Source organism: Pelodiscus sinensis, chromosome 30 (genome assembly GCF_052426305.1).
Source record: "Pelodiscus sinensis isolate ZL-2025 chromosome 30, ASM5242630v1, whole genome shotgun sequence".
NCBI classification, from domain to species: Eukaryota; Metazoa; Chordata; order Testudines; family Trionychidae; genus Pelodiscus; species Pelodiscus sinensis.
Genome location: NC_143081.1, coordinates 10,649,331 through 10,667,833, shown reverse-complemented (window position 1 = coordinate 10,667,833; position 18,503 = coordinate 10,649,331). Strand labels below are relative to the sequence as shown.

Genomic DNA, 18,503 nt, shown 5'->3' with positions numbered 1-18,503 from the left:
ACGCAGATGTAGTTTGGACTGTGCTGCGTTACGCCTGAGAGGATAAGTGCTCTTTGAGGGGGCATTGAAAACAAGCATCAAGCTTGGAGAGCATGTCTTTAGAGAACTAATGAAGGATTAGGTGCTTTTCCTTCATGTAAGGATGTCCCAAGCAAATGGGGTGTGCGAATGTACTTCTGCAGTCGTCCAGTCCGTGGGTCCCGGTTTTAGGCGTATTACTGAAGCCATATAAGAATTGGTGTGAAACAGTGTCAGCTAATGATACTTACATTCTGCAATGTGGCGCCCGAAGCGTCCTAGCATTCTGCCGCACATACAGCATAAACTGCGCTGCGTTTTTTAAAGGAAACTTGATTGTTGAGGCGTCATTGAAACGGGGCTCAATGTTGTAAAAGATGACTTTATAGAACTAGAGAACGATTAGGGTTTTTTTCCCATGCATGTAAGAACGTCGGAAAGACATCTCGTGTGTGAAAGTAGTTGTGTAGTTCTCGACTACGCGTGGCAGGTTTTTAGCGCATTTCAGAGATCATATCGGAATTCCGCGAGAGTAATGCCTCGGTAGGAATCCTGACATGGGGCAATGCTGACATAGTGGTGTACAAGTTGCGAGGACATTCTAAAGCACCTACCCCATAATACTGCTGCACTTTACTGCAAAAGAAGCGTGCAGTTCGCGGGTTGGGCGGAGTCATTGAGATCAGGAATCAATTTTCTATAAAAAGCCTCTAAACAGCTAATGAGTGATTGGGCGTTTTTTTCCTGCACGTGAACACTATCCAAGCAAATCAAGTGTACGATTCGAATTATAAAGTCCTCCGGTATCATTCGATGGTAGTTAGCGCTCCTTTGAGGCCAGATAAGAAATCCTCTAAAACCTTGTTTTGCTAGGATTACTGATATTAGTCAAGACGGTAATCGGGGTCTAAAAGTATTGGTAACAATTTACGAATCACAGCATTCTGTAAGCTCAGCATAACCGAGTTTAGCTATCCCTAGTTAGACACCGTTGCACGCCCATTCTTAGGCAGCTTCACAGAAGAGCCTTCTACTGTCCCAAAACTTAGCAGCGCAGTTTCTGCCTCCGAATATCCTAACTACATGAACGCCACTAACTCAGCATTGTCCAATAGAGCTATTACTAGCCAGACTCCGTTTCTCACAAATTCTTATATGGCTTCAGACATTTGCTACATACCGGCCTCAGGGGCTGGAAGACTGCACAACTACATTCGCACACGAGATTGCCTTGCGACGTTCTCACATGCACGAAAATTACCGAATCCTTCGACTAGCACTGTAAATACATGATTTACTAATACAATCCTGTTATCAAAGCCCCCCACCTCTCCGTATACATCAAGTTTCTTTTGAGGCGGAACGGAGCGCATTCTATGCTGCTTCTGTTCCTGAGAGTGGGCAATGCTGAGCTATTGGTTTAAAAGTAGGATCGCATTCTAACGCAGATGTAGTTTGGACTGTGCTCCGTTACGACTGAGAGGATAAGTGCTCTTTGAGGGGGCATTGAAAACAAGCATCAAGCTTGGAGAGCATGTCTTTAGAGAGCTAATGAAGGATTAGGTGATTTTCCTTCATGTACCAACGTCCCATGCAAATGGGGTGTGCGAATGTACTTCTGCAGTCGTCCAGTCCGTGGGTCCCGGTTTTAGGCGCATTTCTGAAGCCATATAAGAATAGGTGTGAAACAGTGTCAGCTAGTAATACTTACATTCGGCAATGTGGTGCCCGAAGCGTCCTAGCATTCTGACGCACATACAGCATAAACTGCGCTGCCTTTTTTAAAGGAAACTTGATTGTTGAGGCGTCATTGAAACGGGGCTCAATGTTGTAAAAGATGACTTTATAGAACTAGAGAACGATTAGGGTTTTTTTCCCATGCCTGTAAGAACGTCGGAAAGACATCTCGTGTGTGAAAGTAGTTGTGTAGTTCTCGACTACGCGTGGCAGGTTTTTAGCGCATTTCAGAGATCATATCGGAATTCGGCGAGACTAATGCCTCGGTAGGAATGCTGACATGGGGCAATGCTGACATAGTGGTGTACAAGTTGCGAGGACATTCTAAAGCACCTACCCCATAATACTGCTGCACTTTACTGCAAAAGAAGCGTGCAGTTCGCGGGTTGGGCGGAGTCATTGAGATCAGGAGTCAATTTTCTACAAAAAAATGCCTCTAAACAGCTAATGAACGAGTCGGGTTTTTTTCCTGCACGTGAACACTTCCCAAGCAAATCAAGTGTACGCCTCGAATTTTAAAGTCCTCCGGTATCATTCGATGGTAGTTAGCGCACCTTTGAGGCCAGATAAGAAGTCCTCTAAAACCGTGTTTTGCTAGGATTACTGATATTGGTCAAGACGGTGATCGGGGTCTACAAGTATTGGTAACACTTGTCACAACCCACTTCACCGTATTCACCTCAGCCTCCTTGGGTACGGTGATCACAGAGCTAGGCGGCTTACCAAAGCCACCGCACCGCCGAGAATGGGGCGGGTACCACCTGCGAAAGGGAGTTAGGTACGGAGCTCCAGTTGGGATTCACAGCCTTGGAGGTAAGCTGATAATAGCGCCCCCAAATCCCTTGACCACAGAAGGAGTTGATGGTGCTTCCTATTGCCTAGTGGTTAGATCACGTGCCTAGCAAATGATACAGCCAAGATCATCCCTCCTCAGCCTGATGTGGGAGCAGGGATTTGACACCCCATCCTCCACCGTGTAAAGGGAGGGTGACATGGGGGTGCCGACACCCCCTTATTTTTTCAGACTTCATGGGTATTAGCTTCAACAGGAGATACTGAAAGATTCTCCCCCCAAGTCTCCCGTTGTCTGGCATTCACGACATTTGCTCAGGGATGTTTTGTTGCTGTCACAAGTGACACAGGGGCCTAATTCATACTTTGAAAAGTGACTTAGCGCTTCAGCCAGAAAACTCTCGTTGCCATGCGACTTAAGTGAGTCACGGGGCTATGAAGTTTGGGGCGAAATTATCCCAGGCTGTTGACCCGAGCAAACGCTCTCTGGAGGGACTAAAGCTGCAGCCAGGCCGTGCTTCCAGAATTGTCCCTGGTGATGGTGAGTCGCCCTTGGAAGGCCGGGGTTAGGGTTAGGGTTAGGGTGAGCTGGACTTGTGAATAAAAAGCGACACAAATTCAGTGAACTCTATTCGTCCTCCTTCTGCCTTTCGGGCCCACTCCAATGGAGAAAATCTGCCTGTGAGCGGTGCTAGGCGAACTTCCAAGGGCATCGAACTCGTACTGACTGGGAAGCGATTAGGCTGGGCAGAGCCTCGCGCTGCGGTTCCATCCCAGCCTGCAGAGCTAAGGCCGAACATTCAGTCTCCGAAGCGAACGTGACACTTTGCTGCCCCGGAGCGGATCTCTCCCTTCAGTAACCACAGAAACGATTCTCCCTCGTCGTCCTTTTAGCCTCAGAAAAGGGGAGGAGACGTGAGTGTGTCCGAGTCTCTCTGTGTCTGAGTGACTGTGTTTGATTTGTTTGTGTGTCTCCGCTGTGTGTTACTGTGTGTGCGGTTCGAGTGTGTGTGTCCTGTCCCAGCTGCGGACAATCACTCCTGTTCTGTAACAGGCACAGGGGCGCACCTGGACTCAAGTCCCCGTCTGCTGTCCTAAATAGACCAGCCGCTCTTGCTTCCTAAGGGCTCTGATAACTGACTGTGGCCTGTTTGCGTGTTTCCTTCCGTCACCCTCCGCCCCCCGGGCTCTGGCACAGAGCCGAGGGGCAGAAGGAACCGCTGCCACCTCTCTGCGTGACTTGCTGCAGAGCGCAGGCCACGGGGGACCTTCTCTCCCGGGCCGGGTGGCTCCGAGGAAGCTGGACCCGGGTCTCTGTGGGGGAAGGGGAGCGCAGGAGCCACGTTGGAAGGAGTCCAATGAATCCCGGTTTACATCAGTGAAAGTGCCCGATCAGCAAGCCGAGCCGGGCCGGGGGAACAGGGCTCCCGCCTCAACGGGACTGGCTGAGGCAGCCGGCGATGTCTGCCGCGCAGGCCCAGGGGAACACCGTGATGCAAACGGGAGGAGAGGGGGCGTTTCTAGGCAACGAAAGGGTTAAAATCTCCCCGCGGGTTTGTATTTCATCCACCGAAGTTTGTTCTCGGTTCTGTGCGCAGCGCCCGGTTGTTTGTGTCTCTGCTGCCCCCGCGTGGCGGCCGCGGGTTCTGCAGCCTGGGTTTTTGCAGGCGCATCACTAGGTTTCGTGTCGCTGTGTGTCTCGCACAGTAATAGCGGGCGGTGTCCTCGGGCTTCAGGCCGGTCATTGGCAGGTGCAGCAGGTTGTTGGGGTTGTCCCTGGAGATGGTGAATCGGCCCCCAAGTGCATCAGAGTAGAACGTGCTGCTCCCACTGCCGGTGCTGATAGCAGCCACCCACTCCAGGACCTTCCCGGGAGCCTGCCGGAGCCAGTCCATCCCGGAGCTGCTGAAGGTGAAGCCGGAGGCTTTGCAGGAGAGGCGCAGAGAGTCTCCGGGCTTCTTCACATCCCCTCCGGACTCCACCAGCTGCACCTGGCACCGGGCACCTGGGAATAAAGGGATGTTAGAAGAACCGGCATAAAACCAGCGAGAATTGTCTGGGCTCTGCCACTTGATCGGGGAACTAAATACCTTCCAGAGCTGCTAGGATGAAAACAGCTGCGACCCAAAGTCTCATTGTCTCTGCTGCTGGCGGGGAAAGTTCTCCGGGGACTGGCTGGTCCCTGCTCTGAGCCAAGGGGCTGCGGATTGTCCCTGCGGGTGCAGGCTGGGCAGAGAGAGGCACAGATTTAAACAGGAACCTCTCTCCCCTATTTGCATGGCCCGCTGCTTATAACGGACCCAGGCTCCTTCCCTTAACTCTGAATCGCTGGCTCGGGGCTCAGGGCGGAGTCAGACTCTGCCCCGCTGTGTCTGTGCAGCTCCCAGCTCCAGGGAGGTGGGTTAAAGGGGAGAAGCAGCTGCCGGGTTCGAGCCCGGTTCCCCGGTATTGAATTTAGGGCCCGATTGTCACGTAGTTATCCCGTTACGTGGAGGTGTCCGAGGTCCTGTCCATGCGGACAGCGGGTCAGGAGGTCGGTGCCTGGAAGGGGCGGGGTCACAGGGTTGCACGGGGCTGGGTCACTCACTGGAAGGCTACAAGTAAGGGGCTGGGGAGCGCGGTGAGTCCGGCAGCCTCTCCCCGGGCGGGGAATGAGGATTTGGAATCAGTCCGGGGGGTGACCCAGGCTCACACAAACCGAAGGCGAAGGAGACAAAGGATTCGTCACCGGAGCGGGGATTTGTGCAAAGGGGGCTCGGGGCGGGAGACTGGGGGCCGGCTCCCCCTGGCTGGGTCTGTGCAGCCGAGAGGCCGCCCCGTGTGACCGGCAGAGCGAGCCAGGCTGGATTTGCCCCAGTCACAGCAGCGAACAGCGGGAGGGAGGGAAGTTGGGAGGCTGGAAAGTTCTGGGCTGTAGCCGAAGGAGGCCTGGGTTTGTGGCAGGTCGGGAGCGGGGCTGGGACACACAGCGGCGTGGGGGGAGCTTTGGGCGGGGGTGTTAAACCTCGTCCCGCAGGGCTCGCACCAGGGACAGCGCTCAGGGATTCAGGAGGCGAATTAACGACCAACTCTGCCCCTAGAGCCACAGTCCGAATGACCAGGGACATAGAGAGACCCGGATAAATATTTATATTTATATCGAATATATTATAACTTATATCGCCCAGGCCCAGATTAAGAAAGGTGCTTCCGTGGCTGTCCTGGGCGGGCGGGGGAGGGGGGGTGAGAAGAGACATTACCCGGCCACTACAAGTGCAGATCTTTTTGCAGGCGGCCCTTATCCTGGGGCCCTGGGCTGCAGCCACTAACCCCTAGAGCGCGTGACAGGGCTGGAGCCGCATCCCCGAGCGCCAAGCTAGCGGGGTCCCCTCTCTGCCCTCACCTGCAGGCTCCGCCCTCAAAGCGCCCATTGGCTGGGACTCATGGAGCTCTCGCGTGAATCACCTGGCTCCCCAGCTCCCTATCCCAGCCCTGAGCCCCCTCCCGCACTGCCCCGTTTGGAGCTGGAACTCGGCATGTCCGGTGAATTCCCCGGACAATAATATCTATTGTTATGATCAGTTTCCATGGTTACTAGGCTTGGGAGGGGCGAGTAGGTCCTAGCGTCTCAGGCCTCCACTCTCAGACCCAGGTCCGAGCACCGTGCAACCCTGTGAGCCGCTCCCTCCCCAAGCACTGACTGTGACGTAGTGGGGCGTACCTTGCTGGTTGCTATGCTGGGCAGTGGGTTCTGAGTGACCTCCACTGGCTGCCGTCTGCAGCACGGCCCAGCAGGGCAGGGTATGAGTCATTATGCAAGGGGGCTTCGAAACTCTTCAGACAGGTGGAACAATGGGAAGAAGGGGAGTGGAGCCCTGGCTGGGGGCAGGGCTGGAGGTGAGGGGGTTAGTTTCTGTCTGGGAGCATGGAGGAGACAGCCTAGGGAAAGGGAATGGAGTTTAGGGGCCCAGTCTCCCCCATCTCAAGGGGGGCTGAGGCATCCTAGGCCTGCCCTGGAACCAGATTACATCTGTGCTGTGCTGTATCCTGGAGAAGCAATAAACACCCTTTATTCTACTGGCTGGTGGAGTCTATCCATGCCATTACGGGGGTGCAGGAGACAGGAAAACCCTGACGACATGCCATCACACATGGAGAGCAGGGAGGTTGCACTGCCGTGGTCCCCATTTACCAAAAAAAAGGGACACCCAGGTGCTAAGATCCTTTAGTCTGGCCTGCAGCCCCACAGGACTCATGCCTGCCCTCCTGGATATGGAGCTGACTGATCTGTGATGTCAAACAGGGCTGGCCTTACCATCAGTGGAACTGAGATGGCAGTCTCAGGTGCCAGACTGGGTGGGCCACTAGGACCCAGTGTATAGAAAATTGTGTCTGCTGCTGGTATTCTCTCTGCTCTAGATGCATAGAGATGGTGGAGTGCTGTGCTGGAGGAAGGAGGGCACAAAGAACAGGAAAAAGGCAGTATTGAGACCTTACAAAGTTTTGGCCAAAGCGACGGAGCATGGGGGCGTCATTTGAGCTCCCTGCTTCACATGCCAAAATGTTGTGGGTCGGCCCTGACACCCAACCACCAGGTTGGGGCTCAGGAGACGTCCATGCGGTTCCTGGTTTTGTCCCTGACCTGCCGGGTGACAGCAGCCAGGTCCCTTCTGCTCCCTGAACTTCATTTTCCCAATCTGTGACCTCTCTTTAGATGGAGCATCCACATCTGATGAGAAGCAGGGACTGCCAGGAACAGACACGTTTCCGGTGTTTGTCCATGAACACACGGGTAAGGTAAATACACCTTGTAGCTTCCTGTCTCTTGTAACTTGATGGAGCCCAGAGGTGGGCAAATACTGGCCCGGGGGCCGGATTCCGATAGTCAGAGTTAGCTCCTGATCGGCCCCCACATGCCGTATTTACCTGCGCCTCCACAGGTACGGGGATCACAGCTCCTGTTGGCTATGTGGAGAGTTAGGAGCCTGGGTCCCCTCGCGGGGTTTTTGAACGGCGGTAGCTGCGGTTTGTGTCACTGTGCACCGAGCACAGTAATACGTGGCAGTGTCATCGGCTCGCAGGCTGCCCAGCTGCAGCCAGGTCGAACTTATGGAGTTCTCCCTGGTGATGGTGAATCGCCCCTGGAAATTTTGGGCATAGCCTGTTTCACTATCTCTGGGATCAATGTATCCTATCCACTCCAGGCCTTTCCCGGGAGCCTGCCGGACCCAGCTAAGGTAATTGCTGGTAAATGTGTAGCCGGAGGTTTTACATGTCAGCTTCACGGACTCTCCAGGCTTTTTGATTTCTACCCCAGACTGAGTCAGCTGGATCTGGGAGCTGGCACCTGTCAATAAAAAAAAATACCGTTAATTCCATTCTATTCCTCCTCTTCCCAACCTTATCCAAGTACCCTTCCCTGCCTTATCACAGGGTCTGATCTGCCTTTTAATAATAAAGAATTTGTCCATGGCATATTCCTGTTCAGAAGAAGTACAGTTATCCTTCTTGCAGAGGGGAAACTGAGGTATAACTGGGCTGGAGGTTTTTCAGAGCTGCGTACGGCATTCCTACTACAGAGTAATGAAAATTGGGCATCAGAATACCCTATTTGGGTTTAAAATTCCAGCGTGTGCGATTTCCTCAGAGCTGCGATTCCTTAGAATCCCGAGTTCCTGATCCACCTCCTACGTCTTCATCTTCAAACCATCTTTGCTCCCCCAGCCCAGCTGTGCCCGGCAGACACCGGCGTCCATCCCCTTACCTGAGACAGCCGCCAGAAGGAAACAGAACCCCAGAGCGATCATTGCCATTCTCCTCTCCCACCTTGTGTGCTGCAAAGCAGGAAACCAGCCGCCTGTTGGCGAGCCCCCCTGGCTGTTCTTTATCAGGCACATTTCCCCCCACATTTGCATGTGGGCGTGGCTACATGGTATGACAAAACCTCGGCTTTGCCCGCCTTTACTCATGAATGGCCTCCGAATCTGGAGGGACGCAGCCACGGAGGCGGCAAGAGCAGGTCTATGGAATTTGGGCCCCGATCTAGGACAAAACGAAAGCTACTGTGATGTCGGCGGGCCGTCCGTGTGAGTAAAGGACAATTGGTGAATGTCAAGGTGCCCAGTGTCGGGCTATGACAATGTGACAGCAAATGGGTGTCAAACTGACATAACACAGAATCCAGGGATGTGTGAACACGAGCGCGCTCCTGTGGGGAAATCTCCCTGGGAGCGGTGATCTTCCAAGGGGCTCTGGGCACCGAACTCGTGCTGATTGGGAAGGGATTAGGCTGGGGATAGCCTCGCGCTGAAGATCCAGCCCAGCCTGCAGAGCTGAAGCCAATAATTCCTGGTGCTTATTCTTCTATTCGGTTTCTGAAGCGAACGTGACACTTTGCTGCCTCCGTGCGGATCTGTCCCTTCAGTAACCACAGAAACGATCCCCCCTCTTTGTCCTTTTAGCTTCGTGTCGCTTGGTCACTTGTGTCCGCAGGGGCTGGAGAAGGGAGGGGGGGCTGTTACACTCTTGCCCTTCACAGTGTCCTGTGACAGAGGGTGACACAGGCTGACTGGGTGCTGGGTGATGATGCTTCGTTGTGTTTGTTTGGAGCTCGCTGGCTGGTCACCCCATGTGCTGAGCAAAGCTCCGAAGCAATGAAGGTAACTTCATAGAAGGTGCTCAGGGAGGCGCCTCCCTCTGGCAGTGACTCCTAGGCGGGTGGTGCAGGGGGTCTCAGAGTACCGCTGCCTGCAGGCTCTGCCCCTGAAGCTAGTTCCCAGCCAATGAGAGTGCGGAGTTGGTGCTGGGAGGGGGCAGCCCGCAGAGACATCCCACCCCCAGATGCCGCAGGGACGGTGCTGGCTGCTTCCATGTGTGGAGGGTGCTGTCAGCAGGAGCGGCTGGGGGGCCCTAGGCCCTTTAAAATTGTCAAGGCCCTTGGGAAATTGCCCCGTCCCCCCGCCCCATAGGCAGGCCGGTCTGAAGATCATGCAGGGGCACATGGAGCCCTCCTAAAGATAAGGGCAGGGTGGGGGGTCGGCTGATAGATTGGGACGATTCCAGGAAACCAAGGTAAAGGTTGAATCCGCATCAACTTTTTACCGCCTGCCGCTGCCTCAGATGTGTAGCAACACTGCCCCCTAGTGCCTCCGCGCGAAGCCTGATCCACACCGGCGCCATTCCAGCTGGGAATGGGCGATTCTATGTTTGGCTCAGCTGTTGGGATCTGCTCAAGAGTTGGAGACCGAGAATATGCAAATATGCAAATTAACTGTTACCGGTCTGCTAAAAGTTTGTGAATGGGTTTGCGGTCCCTGGTATTAAAAAGTTTGCTCTAGTCTTACCTGCAACCCCGCACGGTCACGTCCGCATTGCTGGATATGGAGCATACTAATCTGCGAGGACAAAGAACCAGGCTGGGACTCAAGAGACGTGAATGCGGTTCCTTGCTTTGCTCCTGGGTGCTGGGGGACTGCGGGCAAGTCCCTTCTGCTTCCTGTACCTCAGTTTCCCCCTCTGTGAAACGGGGCATAATAGCACTGACCGCTCCTTAGAAAGAGCTTCCGAGACTGATGAGAAACAGGTACGAGGGCTTCTGGGAACAGACATGTACGTGGAGTTTGTCAATGGATACCCGGGCGAGATAAATATCCCACGTGCAGTCACTTGTGACTGGCTGTAAACCAGCGATGGACAAATACTGGCCCACAGGCCGAATTCCATCTGCCAGGGGTAGCCCCTGGCGAGCCCCCGCATCACCTTATTTAACTGCGACTCCCCAGGTACGGGGGATCACACCTCCTGTTCGCTGTGCGGAGTGCTGGGGGCTAGTAGGAGGGCTACAAAAGGCAGCAAACTGGGTAGTAGGGCTGTCTGGTGCAGCTTCTAGTTTTAGCAAATGCGGAGGAGGGGTCCCACCTGTGAAAGGGAGTTAAGTATCTAACTGCATTTGGGATTCACAGCCCTGTCCTAAAGGTAGGTGCTTCAGATGATACTTAATAACGCTCCCAAGCCCCTTGTGCCAGGGAAGGAGTCGGTGGGGTTTCCTATAGTGGTTAGAGCACTTACCTAGGAAATGAAACAGCCAGGATCATCCCTCCTGAGCCTGATGTGGGAGCAGGAATTTGAGACTCCACTGTCAAAGGGAGGTTGACATGGGCTACAGGCACCCCTCTTCTCTTTCAGTCCAGTATTTTTTTATTCACTGAGGAACACCTTCAAGCAGAGATATTGAAAACCCCTCCTTCAAATCTCCTATCGTATATCACTCAGGGCATTCGATCCGGGCTGTTTTGCTGATGACACAGATGACTGTCACAGAAGCCTGTTCTGAAAACTGATTTAACGCTGCAGCCAGAAATAACTAAACAACTGACCGTGACGGGCCTATGAAATTTGGGACAAATGACCCCGGCTTGTTGATCTGGGCAAATGCTCGCCGGAGGGACTAAAGGCTCCAGGGTTGGCAGGACACCTGGGTTCTCTCACTGGGGTTTTTGAAGGGCTGTTGTTTTGGTTTGTGTCACCGTGTGCCGAGCGCAGTAATACGTGGCGGTGTCATCGGCTCGCAGGCTGCCCAGCTGCAGCCAGGCCGTGGTTATGGAGTTGGCCCTGGTCATGGTGACTCGCCCCTGGAAGGCCGGGGAGTAGCTAGTGCCACCATTACCGGGATAGATGTATCCCAGCCACTCCAGGCTTTCCCCGGGAGCCTGCCGGACCCAGCTAATGTAATAGTCGGTAAAGCTGTAGCCGCAGGTTTTACATGAGACCTTCACGGACTCTCCGGGCTTCTTGATTTCTGCCCCAGACTGGATCAGCTGGATTTGGGAGCTGGCCCCTGTAGAAAAACAATACAAATACCGTTAATTCCATTCTATTCCTCCTCTTCCCGGCCTTATTCAAGCCCTTGTCTTGCCTCCTAAAGGCAGTCTCTGATCTGCCTTTTAATAAGAGAGAATTTGTCTCCGTCATATTCCTGTGCAGCAGGGAAGGACAATTATCCCCATTTGGCAAAGTGGAAACTGAGGCACAATCTGCTCTGGAGGCTTTTCAATGCTGTGTACGGGATTCTTAATACGGAGTAATGAAACCTGGGCATCAAACCCCACCATCTGGCTTTAAAACTCCATCCCATGCGATCTGCTCAGAGCTGGGATTTTGATTCCAGAGTTCCTGATCCACCTCCTACATCTTCATCTTCAAACCATCTTTGCTCTCTCGGCCCAGCTGTGCCCAGCAGACACCTGCATCCATCCCCTTACCTGAGACAGCCGCCAGAAGGAAACAGAACCCCAGACCGATCATTGTCATTCTCCTCCACCACCTTGTGTGCTACAAAGCAGGAAACCCGCCGCCTGTTGGCGAGGCGCCCTGGCTGTTCTTTATCAGGCACTTTCCCTACTTAATTTGCATATGAGCGTGGCTACATCGGGTGACGAAAGCGCGGCTTTGCCCGGAAGTGCAAATAAACGGCCTCAGAATCTGGAGGGACACAGCCACGGAGGAGGCCAGAGCAGAGCTATGGAATCTGGGCCCCGATCTAGGACAACATGGAAGCTACTGTGACCTCAGCGAGGCGTCCGTGGGAGCTAAGGGACAATTGGTGAAGCTGAATGTTACGGTGCCCTGTGGAGGGTTGTCACAATGTCACACCCAGTGGATGTGAAACTGACATAACACAGAGTCCAGTAATGTGTAAACACGGGCACTCTCCAGTGGGGAAATCTACCTGTGAGCGGTGATCTTAGATCTTCCAAGGGGCGCTGGGCACCGAACTCGTGCTGAATGGGAGGGGATTAGGCTGCGTAGAGCCTCGCGCTCAAGATCCAGCCCAGCCTGCAGAGCTGAAGCCAATAATTCCTGGTGATTATTCCCCGATTCAGTCTCTGGGCAGAAACGTTTCCGAAGCGACCGTGACACTTTGCTGCCCCCGTGCGGATCTGTCCCTTCAGTAACCACAGAAACGATCCCCCCTCTTCGTCCTTTTAGCTTCGTGTCACTTGGTCACTTGTGTCCCTGCAGGGCCTGGAGAAGGGGGAGGGGGTTTAATTTGCAGGCTACTTCAGTTTATCGCTGTATCCAAGGCCACTCACTAACCCGCTCAATGTCTGTCTAGCTTCAAAGTCTCTCTTCCAAGTGCCCCTCCCCCTCCCCACCCTACCCCGTTCTCTGGCAGCTCGCTGCTGCGGGGAGGGTGGGTGGGAAGTCACCAAGAGCGGTTCCGAGGAACATTCAGTGCGCATGTCTGACCCCGACAGAGGGGGAGACTAGCTGGTTGTGACGTGGGACCTGGACCTGGGCTGTAGGAATCCAGGGAACAATTCACTGAGTGTCTGGCAATGTGTGTGCGCGCCCTGTGACGTGATAGACACACAAATCAATGTCACCGCTGACTGAGCGTGTCCGCTTGTCTGTTACTTGGGCAGGCTCCGAATTTCAGAGCCAGGGAAGTGAGTTGGATCCCAAATGGAGCCTCCAGCTGCTGTAGTTGAAGGGGGAGGAGGGAAAATCTCACTCTTCATCGCGAGGAGGTGCCCGCCTTTCTCTGCTTTGCTCTCAGGGGTTTCCTGTAACTGTGAGTCTCTGGCACAGTAATAGCGGGCGGTGTCCTCGGGCTCCAGGCCGGTCATTTGCAGGTGCAGCAGGTTGTTGGGATTGTCCGTGGAGACGGTGAAGTGCCCTTTGGCCGACTCTATAAAGAACATTTTCTCCGAATCACACTGCAGCGAGTTCCCGGGAACCTGGCGCATCCAGCGCTGCTGGAGGTGAGCCCAGAGGCTTTGCAGGGTCTCAGGGACTCTCCGGGATTCTAGACTCCACCCCAGACGCCACCAGCTCCACCTCGCACCGGGCACCTACGAACACAAAACACCCCAAACACTTACTGAGCGCAAACACTTCGGAGCTGGCGGCGAGCGAGGGAAGGAATCTTCCTGCGCAGAACATGGCGAGGGCCGAAGGGCGAAGGGCAACAGACCCAGCAGGGGCTGCGGGGCGAGGGCCGTTTGGGAAGTGTCTCTCGGCGCCTGGGCTTTGAACAGGTAGCGTCCGCCCGGAATGTGCCTAGCTCGTTCGCGGTGTAGAAAGGGCCCCTGGGCTGGGGGCTGGGGGCTGGATCACACCCACAATTATTGCCCTGCACGGGGGGTTGTTTCTGTTGCGCCTTGTCAAGCCGAAGATTGAATCAGACCCCTTGTCAGGAACCGGACGGAGGGTGCACGCGCTGCCCGGCTCCTCAGCCTGGACGGTTCTGCAGGGAGCGGGGTGGAAAAGGTGTAACGTGCACTGGGGAGTCAGTGGGCCAGCCAGGCTGAGAGTCTCAGACCGGTACCGTTCTCTGGCCTCTGCCATGCAGCAGCTCAGACCGGGCCCTTCATTCTCTGACCCTACGAGAGTGTCCTAAGGGGGTTAGGAACAGACATTTCATTTCTTTCTGCTTTCCTGCAATTTGGACACCTAACTCTCGGGTTATGTACCAGCCCGGGGCCTTTACGTATCGCGGCCCATTTACTGTAACTACTGAGGCTGATAAAGAAGCAGGTTTGTGCTTAGTGGGATTTTCAAGAACGCTGGCACACCCAGCCTGCACTGAGATCTATGGGATTTAGGCACCCAAGTGATTCTGGAAGCTTCACCAAGGAGCTTGCGAACAGGTGATTGCGAACAGGGAGTTTTGAGAGGGAGTTCTCCAGGTGAAGGAGAAGCAGATACAGGACTCTTGAGGGAAGTGTGTTTTGTCATTGGGGCTTTCTTAGTGTGTGCAGAGCTTGTGTTTGTTTGGTATGTGAGGGTGTTGGTTTCCCCCCCTCCCCTTTGAGTGAGGCTTTAGAGGGGGAGTTCTCCAGATAGAGAAGTAGATACAGGAGTCTTGAGGGAAGTGGGTGCTGTGCTTCGGGCTGCTTGCTGTACGCTGAGCTTGTGTTTGTGAGTGAGGGTTGGTGTGTGTTCTTTTTTGTTTTTTGTTTGTTTGTTTTATTTATTTATTTTCCCGTGTTTGAGAGTGAGGCTTTTTTTTCCCCTTCCCAACCCTCCCCTTGATAGAGTTTGTGCTGTGATTGGTAGGGGCTGTGATTGGCAGGTGGAAACTGTTGGCTTCTAATTAAAGTTTGAATTCTAGAAGCCTCTGCTGATTGGCTGAGCCTTGGTAGGGGGAGGGGCTGTATAAGGCAGTGGGCAAGGGACCAAGGAGCTTGCGCTGTGATTGGTAGGGGCTGTGATTGGCAGGTGGCAACTGTTGGCTTCTAATTAAAGTTTGAATTCTAGAAGGCTCTGCTGATTGGCTGAGCCTTGGTAGGGGGAGGGGCTTTATAAGGCAGTGGGCAAGCGACCAAGGAGCTTGGGAACAGGGAGTTTTGAGAGGGAGTTCTCCAGATGAAGGAGAAGCAGATACAGGAGTCTTGAGGGAAGTGGGTGTTGTGCTTTGGGCTGCTTGCTGTATACTGAGCTTGTGTTTGTGAGTGAGGGTTGGTGTGTGTTCTTTTTTGTTTTTTGTTTGTTTGTTTGTTTGTTTATTTTATTTATTTATTTTCCCCTGTGTTTGAGAGTGAGGCTTTTTTTTCCCCCTTCCCAACCCTCCCCTTGATAGAGTTTGTGCTGTGATTGGTAGGGGCTGTGATTGGCAGGTGGAAACTGTTGGCTTCTAATTAAAGTTTGAATTCTAGAAGCCTCTGCTGATTGGCTGAGCCTTGGTAGGGGGAGGGGCTTTATAAGGCAGTGCGCAAGCGACCAGGTGATTGCTAACAGGGAGTTTTGAGAGGGAGTTCTGAAGGGGAGAGGGAAGGGCGGGAGGTTCTCTTGTCTTTCTTTTTAAATCCCTTTTCCAGGACAGCAGCGATGGTTGATGATGGGTCTGCTGCTGTTGTTACCTGCACGGCGTGTGCCATGTTTGTCTTCCTCCTGGAAGAAAGAACGGATTTCATCTGCACGAAGTGCAAGCTGGTCGAGATTTTGGAAGAAAAAATTAGAGGACTGGAGGCCCAAGTGTCGACCTTACGCTTGATCAGAGAGGATGAAGACTTCCTCGATAGAAGGCAGCAATTGATCCTTCAAGCACGGCAGGCAGAGGAGCCAGTGAGGGCAGTACGTGACCAAGAAGAGAACTGGCAGCATGTAACTTCTAGAAGGGGAAAAAGGCCAGCACGGGATTCCCCCGATGCTATAGAGGTAAGCAATTGCTTTCAAGCTCTCTCCACAGGCTCTGCAGTGCTGAAAGCTCTGGAAGGGACCTCACAAGGTAGAAACCAGAAGGGGGCACCATCTACTGAAAGGCATGGGATGCGTAGTCCTAGGGATGGGGGTTCGACGGCCACCACCCCCAAAAGGAAACGACGGGTGGTGGTGGTCGGGGACTCCCTCCTAAGAGGGACTGAGCCATCCCTCTGCCGTCCGGACCTGGAATCTCGAAAGCATTGGAATGGGTTACCTAGGGAAATAGTGGAGTCTCCATCCCTAGAGGTATTTAAGTCTCGGCTTGACAAAGCCCTGGCCGTGTTGATTTAGATGGGATTGGTCCTGCCTAGAGCGGGGGGCTGGACTTGACGACCTTCTGGGGTCTCTTCCAGTTCTATGATTCTATAAGGGGATGGTTGGATGAAATAACATGATCTTGGTAACTAATTGACCATTCATTATCAGTTGGAAATAGGTCAATGGAGGGATGATAGGAGTTGCTATAGGGAACTTTCTGGGTGTCTGGCTGGTGAGTCTTGCCCACATGCTCAGGGTTTATCTGATCGCCATATTTGGGGTCGGGAAGGAATTTTCCTCCAGGGTAGATTGGCAGAGGCCCTGGAGGTTTTTCGCCCTACTCTGTAGCATTGGGCACAGATTACAGCTGAAGGACTCTCTGCATGTTGGGTCCTTCAAAGTATTTGAATGCTTCAATATCTTTGATATAGGTGAGAGGATTATTCTAAGAGGGGTGGTTGAGATTCTGTGGCCTGCACTGTGCAGGGTGCAGACTAGATGATCATAATGGTCCCTTCTGACCTTAAAGTCTATGAGTCTATGAGAAATCCCACCCGGTGTGTGCTGCCTGTTTGATTCCCCAGTCAGCTACGGACAAGAGTTTCAAGTATTTGGACAAAGAGTTCCCAGGTGACCTGGCATCGCTGCATTCGGCGGTGCGAGGCCCGATCGATGGAGAAGTCTGAATCTCCTGCTCTAATCCCGCGAGACCTGGTGCCATCCGCCCTGGCGAGAGAGCTGCAGTTTGCCTCCTACGGAAAGGAGCGATCCCGGCCCCGGGGCCTCAGGGACAGGAAGACCAATCGGTGCTTGAGGGGCTGCGATTTGGAGTCCATGGATCCGGGCAATTATCCAGGCTGAGCTCCGACTGGGCGAGTCCCAACTTCTGTGTCACTGACAGAAAAGGCCTCAGGCCAATGGGGTAGATAAAGAAGCAGGTTTGTGCAGGCAGAGTCCCTGCCACGATCTGTGCCTCTGTCCCCCCCCCCCGCCCCTTTCCTTACATAGGGGAGGGGAGTTGCTGGGGAGGAAAGATGGCTCCGAAAGGGCCCAGCTGGGTTCAAAGCGAGACCCTCATGTGAACAAAGACTGTGATGTTTCAAAGGCTGCTAAGGCTTTTGTTCAGCTTTGCAACTCCCCTCCCCTGCATAAGGAAAGGGGGAAATAGAGGCACAGACCGTGGCAGGGGCTCTGTCAGCAACCAGTGAGTGACAGAGCCAGGGACCAAATCCCTGCGTCTGACTCCCAGCCAGCAGCCTCACTCCCCGTGCGCATCGTGGGATCCCAAGCAGCCCCGCCCCGCCCCGCCCCGCCCCGGTACAAAGCAGAGCGAGTTAGTTCTATTGGCATCGTCTGGATTTTCATGTGTAGCGGGGACCGGGCGGTTTCCCAGACCCCTTATATCCCGCGGGAAGAAAGACCCGGGACTCAGACTATCCCTGCGCTCTGTGTTCTCCTCTGACAGACAATCGCCCCGCTCCGGTCACTGCCCGACAGGAGCGTGTGGGCTGTTCGCATCCATCCCCGAGTGTGTCCTGATCTCTGAGGGGCCCCGCTCGCCCTGCTCGTCTGGCCACGGCATGCGGCTTGGAAACCGCTTCTCCTTTTTGTGCTGGGCCTTGCGTTGCGCTGTGTCACTGTCTCTGGCGCAGTAATAGGTGCCGCTGTCTGCAGCTGTCAGCGAGCGGAGTTGCAGCGAGACCTGGTTCTTGGCGGTGTCCCCAGAAATGGTGACTCAGCCTTGGAGAGACGGGGCGTAGCCTGTGCTCCCATCATATGGATACGCGTTCCCCACCCACTCCAGTCCTTTCCTGGGGGGCTGCCGGTTCCAGTGCCAGTAGTAGTACTGATGGAGTAGTAGATGGAGAACCCGGAGACAGCGCAGCTCAGGGTGAGGGTCTCTCCGGGCTTCACCGCCGCCGGGCCGGACTGAACCAGCTGCACCTGAGCGAGGACACCAGGGGAAAGGAAACAAATCCAGGAAGGAATTAGCCGCTGAATGTGTGTGGGACCCTAAACCCCTCACTGCCCCAGGAACACTCAGAGCGGGGGGCGGCGAGCAGGGCGAGGAAAAGCAGCAGAGGTTCCATTCTCGTTCCCAGGCACTGAGGGAAACTCCCCAGAGAGCAGGGCAGAGCAGGTCTGTGTCTGGACAGAGACTGAGGTTCCGAGACGCAGGGCTCCGTATTTAACCGCTCAGGAATTTACATGCGGGTTCCTCAGGCGGGTATAAAGTGCTATGGGGGTGAGAGCTCGGCACGTGGCGATGTCCCCGCGGGGACAGGTCTCTCCTTTACACTAGAGAGACGCTGCGCTCAGCTCAGCGCACGCCGCACTGCAGGCGAGGCTGGGGCAGGGCGGGTGTGAGTGCAGAGGGCCGGGCACTGGACTGGGGCGCAGCAGAGCCCGCTGCGTCAGGGATTTGCAGGCGGGTGTGAGCAAACGGAGATAAACCACCGAGGAAGGACCGACGTCCGGTGGATTGGTGCTCAGGGACGCCTAGAGTCATCCTT

At 54.3% G+C, this 18,503-nt stretch overlaps 2 pseudogenes; both read right to left on the bottom strand.

Annotated features, from left to right (window-relative positions):
• Window positions 1-7,475: 7,475 nt before the first annotated feature.
• Window positions 7,476-8,339, bottom strand: LOC149521203 (immunoglobulin heavy variable 1-46 pseudogene; annotated as a pseudogene).
• Window positions 8,340-11,009: 2,670 nt separating this feature from the next.
• Window positions 11,010-11,829, bottom strand: LOC149521202 (immunoglobulin heavy variable 1-3 pseudogene; annotated as a pseudogene).
• Between the last annotated feature and the right edge of the window lie 6,674 nt (window positions 11,830-18,503).